Source organism: Lactuca sativa, chromosome 2 (assembly GCF_002870075.4).
Source record: "Lactuca sativa cultivar Salinas chromosome 2, Lsat_Salinas_v11, whole genome shotgun sequence".
NCBI classification, from domain to species: domain Eukaryota; kingdom Viridiplantae; phylum Streptophyta; class Magnoliopsida; order Asterales; family Asteraceae; genus Lactuca; species Lactuca sativa.
The window spans coordinates 127923944-127932434 of NC_056624.2; the positions used below are offsets into that span (position 1 = coordinate 127923944).

The window sequence follows — 8491 nt, forward strand, 5'->3', positions numbered from 1 at the left end:
ACTAAACGGCTAATAGAGAGAGAAATTGAGAAAGGTGTGAAACCTCTAAAAGAAAAGATATGGAGATCGTGGAGACTCAAGCAGCCACTGCAACTAACTTCCAGCCGGTCATCGGAAAGTCAGAAATGAACAAAAGGGGTGGAAGTGGCGCCAAGCGGTAGATGATGTTGATCACGGAGGCCGAGGAGAGAGGTTGAGCATGAAGGCGCAACAACAAAGGAATGGGATGTAAATTTTTGTTTTTTTAAGGTTTTTGTGTTTTCGGTAATTTGTTTAATCTTTCTTGTTATACACTATCTTCTTAATATATAAAATACTAGGTTATAACCCGTGGGCACCACGGATGAAAAATTTTAAAAATATTTTCTCGATAATTAAGACGATGCTTAGGAATAACTTAATTAAAAATGTTAATATTGTATATATTGTTTTTATTTAAAAAAAATATATTATTATTATTATTATATTTTACCAAAATACCCACCGAATCTCCCTAAGCCCCTTTCCCCCTTTGGTTGTAATAGAAATAAAAACCAAAAATTATCCCTACATAGATATATCGGTCGATAGAACTTGTCCTAAGTATCGATTTGTGAAAGGGATTAAAAGTTTGTCCATTTCAATCGCTGAAGGCATATACGAATATACAACCATAGAAGAAATGTGAAGTGAAGAGAAATTACATTGATTGATAAAAGATGTCAAACTCAAACACCGAAGAAACAAAAAATTGGGGTTGAAAATTAACTTTCCAAATAAAACAACATACATATTCTAAAAACTAATGATGCATTTGAATGATTATATCTATATATTACAAATCAAGAAAAAAAATTATATATATGAGATTGACATGAGGGTCACAAGTACATAATGGGGCAATCAAATGAAGTGTGCGTTTGAAAAGCCATGTGAGAGGATTAAGACCATGTAACCAAAGTACAATAACACCCTCAAACACTGCAAAGGTGAATATCACCGGTGTAAACAACAAAAAATTAAAAGTTTGACTTTGAGCACGACAATTCACCATTATTTACGTTCTTTTTCTAAACGACACATCTATATTAAAAAAAGAAAAAGACCAACCAATGGCCAGACCAAAGTATAGATACAAAGTGGTTAAAACTACAACAATTTATGACACCAAAATAACCTTATAAAAATGAAATTGGCAACATTGAATTAGAAGTAGCAAACCAACCTTGTTAAAGTACTTTCCAGACTAATCCATCAATAGCAATGCACTTTCCTGTACTACCCTGTTATAGCAATGTACTTTGAATTGCAGCCAACATTAGCGGCAACAATTAGCAACTCCCATTATTTAAAACAAACATAAATAAAACACCATAATACAGAATAATGAAAATCGAAATGTTTTTTTTTTGGTTTAAGCGGAAAAATAAGAACATAATAATACAAAATAACGATGGGTTATGGCCACCATGAAAACCTAAAAAATTCCATCAATACCCCAAATTGAAAAAACCTTCTAGACTAAATATAAAAAGCCTCCGGTTTATATAAACATCACCAAGACTTCCATTAGTAATTATATATCTGAAATGAATATTTCGCTCTCAACAAAGGGTAAAATGGTCAAATCACTAAAAACCTCAACAAACATAAGATGCCATATTAAATTCCTCAAAACAACAATGTCTTTGATAATTGAGTTTGTAGGTTAAAAAGAAGGTTCAAATTAAGAAAGCTTTTACACAACCAGATGGTGTGCAACATGAACCCATCCATTTGAGCAATTGCTTTGTTGGGTTTAACTTATACTTTGTAATCAAACCACAAAAACACACTCATATGAAAAATGCAATAAATATAAAAAAGAAACAAAAATGGAAATAGATAAACAATCGTCAAAAAAGATTTAGGACAGAGAGGGGAGAATACATACCAGGAACAAAGGATCCATACCCGGATCGTTTAGAGAAAGAGAAAAAAAACTTACGATTGACACATCTCCTGAAAAACCAAACTTACAATTGACACATCTCATGGGTGTAGTTGAATAAACTAAAAAATAAAATAAAAAAATCCAAACACATATTATTAGTAATTGAAATGAATAAGACCAATTTGCAACTGATTATGGTTTTGAAAATCTTCAACATCCACAAGAGACTGAGCTGTAAGGGAGGCAAACAACAAAGAAAATGTAGATGGAGCTTTTAGCATTTTTTTTTTCTAACAATTTCTCAAATCAAGATACAAAGTTGCTTGGTTTCTTACACAGAAGACCAACTATCGCATATCCTCTGTCAAGAAACATTTGCAAGAAATTTATCAAAAACCTCAGTAAATACCTGTAATTTCATAGTTTTTTTTAACAACACCATCAAACTTCCTTACAAACTCATCAATTTCAAGTTGAAGATCTTTCTGTTTAGGTTTTCATTCAGCATCCTCGCATTCATTGTACCCTCTAAATTACATTCATATTTTTCAATCCATTTCTTAACATTCTCCAAATATTTTAACTTAAATTCATTTCCTTCAAACTATCAATAAAATTATTACTGTGTTATTTTTTCAAATTTTCGACCAACAACCGGTAAAAACATTCATTTAATGATAAAAAGCATAACAAATTAAGTACTACAATATTTAGTTAAATAGACAAATCACTAAATTGGTGCAAGTACATTATGCTTTCTGCATTTTTAAATTGTACATAAGTGGCTTTCATGATGCATGATTAATTGTATGCAATAATAAGAGAAAACATTTTTTCTTTTCTTTGTCAAAACCCCAAGTTATCTTTCTTTTTTTTGGATACCAAAAACCTTTAAGGGATTAGATATCTGTTGAACTTTTTGCCAAAAAACAAATAGAGAAGGTTCATGAAAGTTCTCATATTTAGGTCAAATATGAAAAAGGGAATGAAAAAACTTACCAAATAAACATACATGACAGAGGACTCGAGAAAGATGGAAATAATTATGCAATGGATGTATAACTTTTTTACCCTACATAATGAAACCCATAAAAACATAATTGTAGAAAAAACAATCAAAAAAATCCCAATTGGGGCATACCAACATTGAAGGAAAATCTACGTGCATAAGAAATGCATCAAACCATAAAAAACAAAACCGACTGAAAACATAATAAATCAGAAACTAAAGATAAGAGAGGAAGAACAAATTACCTTGAAATCATCGATGGACAGAATCCATTATCATAATCGAAGAACCAATCTACATCTTGTTACAAGAATCAAAATGAATTACATGGAATATTCATCTTCGTATAATGTGAGAATCGTGGGATAAAAAAAATAGTCTGTCGAATTGCTTGTGATGATAAGGTGTGATACGCGTATAAGAGTGAAAACAAAAAGATTGTCTTCCATATTTTTTGAGATAAGAATCCATCCATGATTTGAAAGTGATTGCGTAAAAAAGGAAACTGAATATAGAGAGTAATTGATTACCAAATCAATCAATTCATTTAACATTTAATAGGATAAAATCAGATATCTTAAAGCTTGACATTTGAGCGGGAAAATTATGAAATACCTTTACTAGAAAATGCCAAGTGGCAATTAGATGCAAAAAAAAAAAAATGATATATGGCATGTAGAGGAGGTTTTTATTAAATATGGAGATTTTATAAGATTTTATCATATCTTCTTAATATATAAAATATTTTATAAGATTGAATGATAAAATGCTGATTAAATTTCTATAAAAAAAGGTTTTAGTTTTGTTAACCAGTTCCATATATAGCGGTTTATCAGTTTATATAAAAATTTCAACAATTATAAAATTTTGGTTTTTTTTTTTGTTTTTTTGTGTGTTTGTTGCCAGAGGTGTCCATTTTGTGATGATAATAGGTGTCCATCTTAAATCTAACATATAACCTACAAAAGAAATTTTAAAATTAAAGGTGTCCATTGACACCCTTTGCTATAATGTAGTCTCGTCGTTCATTACCGGTCATATTGGTATAACGTAAGTTCAATGGTTAATAAAGCATGCAAAATAATTTAATGATCAAATGTGACAAAAAACTAAAATTCGTTACACTCTCAAGTCATTATCTCTTATTTAATAACTTTTAAGTTTCATCCTACTTTCTTTTGAACTTTGTTTTATAGCCTCGATCATTTTAATATATTAAACAGATCTTGTTATAAATGTATGACAAATAACATGTATAATTTTAGTAAATTATACTACTAAGTTTTAAGAAGATTTTTATCAAAATGCTTAATGTGAGACGAATATTATATATATATATATATATATATATATATATATATATATATATATATATATATATATATATATATATATATATATATATATATATGGCGTTGAGATAGGTTGAGAACTCTAAATTCCCGAGAACTAAAAGTGGAGCGTTGGATCAAAAGTAATTCATTAAGGAGATGATCGTCATCTTAGCAATCTCATTTAATGTTTAATTTTTTTATGTTATTTAACATATTAATAAATGTCTAAAAATTTAAATAAATCAAACTTTCATATATTTTTTTAAAAATAGTATTTTTTTTAAATGCAGATTTTTTAATTTTTTTTTTATAGAAAACATGAATTTGGAAAAAAAAATTGAAAAAATATTTTTTTTAAAAAAACTGTAAGTTTTTCAAAAAACTGCATTTATTTTTTCAAAAAAGCTGCAATTTTTTAAAAAGAAAACTGCATTTTTTTCAAAAAAAAAAACTACACTTTTTTTTAAAAAGCTGCATTTTAAATAAAAAAACTGTCAGTTTTTTTTAAAGAAAGTTACATTTTTTTCAGACAAAACTTATTTAAAAAAACAACTGCATTTTTCTTTAAAAAAACTGCATTTTTTTTAAAAGTAAATTTTGAGGTACATATGTGCATATTTTTTCAAATGCACATATGTATATTTCTTATAGTATAATATTCATAAGTAAATCACAATAAATCTTATATTTATTAATTAATCTATAAAACAACAAATCTTATATTTATTAATTAATCTATAAACATAATAGTACAAGTATTTTATTTGATACAAAATAAAAACTAAAAAATAAAAATGCTACAAATTTCAAAGCGTTTTCATATCTTCGTGTCAATATTTCCTTATTTTCTTCAATTTATTATCTTTCACCTCTTCAATATTCACCAAAATTTCTTTCAAATCTACAAGAAAATTAAAAAAAAAAAATATTGATGCGAAAGCACTCACAAAAATACATATGTGATTTTCATGTGATTAACATATGAATCACATGTAATTCACATATGAATCACATTTACATATGACATCATATGTAAATAACATGTGATTTATATGTGAATCACATGTGAATCAAATGTGATTCACATATGAATCACATATGATTTACATATGAATCACATGTAATTCATATGTGATTAACATGTGAATCGCATGTAACTCATATGTGATTTACATGTGAATCACATGTAATTCATATGTGATTTACATGTGAATCACATGTAATTCATATGTGAATTATATATGATTTACATGTGAATCGAATATAATTTATTTGTGAATTACATATGAATCACATGTAATTCATATGTGATTTACATATAAATCACATGTAATTCATATGTGAATTATATGTGATTTACATGTGAATCTAGGGATGTCAAAAAGTCCCGTGGGACCCTGTTCCCGTGGGGGCCCCATCCCGTTTGGGGGAAATTTAAAAAAAAAATTAGGGGTGGGGTCAAGGTTAACCCCTGTTTTAATTTTGGGGGCGTAGGCGGGGGCGGGGGTAGGCAATCCCGTACCGAAACCCCCATGGGGACCCGTTAATAAAATACACTGATATTTACATATGTTAATTTATATATATATATATATATATATATATATATATATATATATATATATATATATATATATATATATATATATATATATATATATATATAATAAACTATAACATGATTTTGAGCTTCCAAAATTCATCAAAAAAAGCATGTTTTTAAACTGTTAGTATAATGTTTTAAGATGCCATAATTTTTTTATTTTTAACATGTAAAATTCTACTATAAATAATTATTTGTTACCTAAAAAATAGTTTCTTTTAGCGTAAACAACAACTTCTTTTTGAAAAAAAAAAGCAGCCCAACATCAATCGGGGGCGGGGGCGGGGGAAATAAAGGGGATTCGGGGGCGGGGGCGGGGTAGGAAGGCTGAACATTTCGAAGGCGGGGGCGGGGGATGCACTCCCCGTACTGTTTGCCCCTTTTGACATCCCTATGTGAATCGAATGTAATTCATATGTGAATTACATGTGAATCGCATGTAATTCATATGTGAATTACATGTGTTTTACATGTGAATCACATGTAATTCATATGTAAAATATGTTTACTATTGGAAAGTAATTAGTATTCTCCAAGGTTGAGGTGACTAATCTTGGAACCAATGCAGGAAAAGGTAATTTAACCCTCATGTGGTAAAAATATGTTTACTATTGGAAAGTAATAAAAAACATAAAAAGAAAATGATGAAAGAAATAGAAAATAATTTACCAGTTCAATGAGCACCCTATAGGGAAAGCAATACCAGCTTGTAGACCATTTGCTTGTATCAACCTACGAACAGTATTCTCCAAGGTTTCACAGAGATCAACCATCAACATTCCATGTTTTATAATGCTCCTAACATATTTCCTAACCTATAAGCAGATGAAAAAATTGCCATATATTATTAAGAACACAAGTAATAATAAATATTCTATACTCTCAAAGTCAAAATATAATTCAAATCGAAACATTTGTAGCATAGTGATATCAAGTTGTTGCAGGATCTAATGTCTTCTCTTCCTTATGAGGTAACCATTAACAATTTCCTTACGCCGATTATTTATCTGAAGTTTGAATTAATAGTGGTTGTGAAATGAACTAAATCTACTTACATAATTGTTATGTCTTATGAAACTACAATCAAGGGGGAGGGGGGGAGAGCAAGATAATTTCTAAAAAACATCCAGAAGAAAGAACATTCATGCACCAAATTTAACGAAATATCTTTAAATGCAACCTGAGTATGACTGTTATCCATGATAATATTGTATATTTTATATGTATAATATATTAATCTTATATAATATGTAACAGCTCAAATATTTATCAACCACAATTTTCCAATAGCTTCTCAACTGCAGCATGAACATTACCTGCAGTTGTTATCATCATGTTAAAAATCACATGATGACAATTATGGTCAAACATAAAGAGGTTTCAAAGTATATTATTAAGAAATGGGAAATGAGAAATTAGAAGAATCTAATAATGTACGTAAACAAGAAAATGTGAATGGAAAACGATGATTTAGAAGAAATATGGAGTTAAACCTGATTAGAGGATTCATGTTATCCAAGGAACAAGAGGATTTAAGTAAGTCATTTCACAAACACCTGGTGGGCATTTGGTGATGCTTATTAGAGACTGTTTGCTTGTTTGATATTCAACAGGTAAAACTAACATTATGTAATAGAACAAGTCGACATTTTCTAAAACACATAAAACTAATGAAGTAAGAATAAGAATGGAATAATCTCGCGTCCTCATATAGGTCTCCTCCACTTACATTGATTGTTGTTGAATGGAATAATCTCGCGCCTCATACAGGTCAATCTCCACTGTTTGTGAGTAGTAGACTAGGGCAGATTATGGGATCGAGAGATCAAATGAAATATGAATCGATCATCAGAGATAAGGTTGAGATGCAAATCGGTCATCAAAAATGAGGTGGAGATCAATCGTCGGTTTATCGTCGATGCTATCCCGGGCGGTGGCAACGCCATCTCGAAGGTGGAATGCAGTGAAGACGTGTGTGTGAGAGAATGAGTGAGGGGGGGAAAAGAGAGACGATGAAGAATTATGATAGAAAGGGTTTTATTAAATTAATTAAGTTAATTGTTAAAGAATAATATTATTAATGCCTAATATGCCCTTGTGATTATTTTTAAAATGTCTAAAATAGATTTAAAGTTGTTCTTATTTACAAATTGTGCCACTAATCATCTAAGCCATACAAATAAACGATCCAACATTCCACCTGGAGTTCTCGGGTTCTTGGGAAACTTTGAGTTCTCAAATGATCCTTCCTCTCTCTCTCTTCCTCTCTCTCTCTTTCTCTCTCTCTCTCTCTATATATATATATATATATATATATATATATATATATATATATATATATATATATATATATATATATATATATAGAGAGAGAGAGAGAGAGAGAGGTTTAAATGTTTCCTATAATTATTGTGTGCATGTGTAGGAACCAATAGGAATTTAGAAATTATTAAAAAATTAATAATTCTTGTAAGGGTAATTATGTAACTTAGCATATGATAATTAAAATAAAATCCCTTGATTCATGGAAACTTCCATAAAAATCTCTTTGACTAACTCGTTAACATAACCACTCATATCATACGTATTCTAATTTTGACTCCTCCCATTTTCTTATTAACATCACCGTTCCT

General features: G+C 29.2%; 1 long non-coding RNA gene across 2 annotated transcripts; it reads right to left on the bottom strand.

Annotated features, from left to right (window-relative positions):
* Nucleotides 1–620: 620 nt before the first annotated feature.
* Nucleotides 621–3438, bottom strand: LOC111898590 (uncharacterized). 2 transcript variants are annotated; one of them, XR_006188143.2, is made up of 3 exons: nt 3167–3438; nt 1205–1980; nt 621–960 (listed from the first exon to the last, which is right to left on the bottom strand). It is a non-coding gene; the product is annotated as an uncharacterized LOC111898590 (long non-coding RNA). The 2 variants fall into 2 exon arrangements; XR_002852628.3 differs by having other exon boundaries at nt 1205–2984.
* Between the last annotated feature and the right edge of the window lie 5053 nt (nt 3439–8491).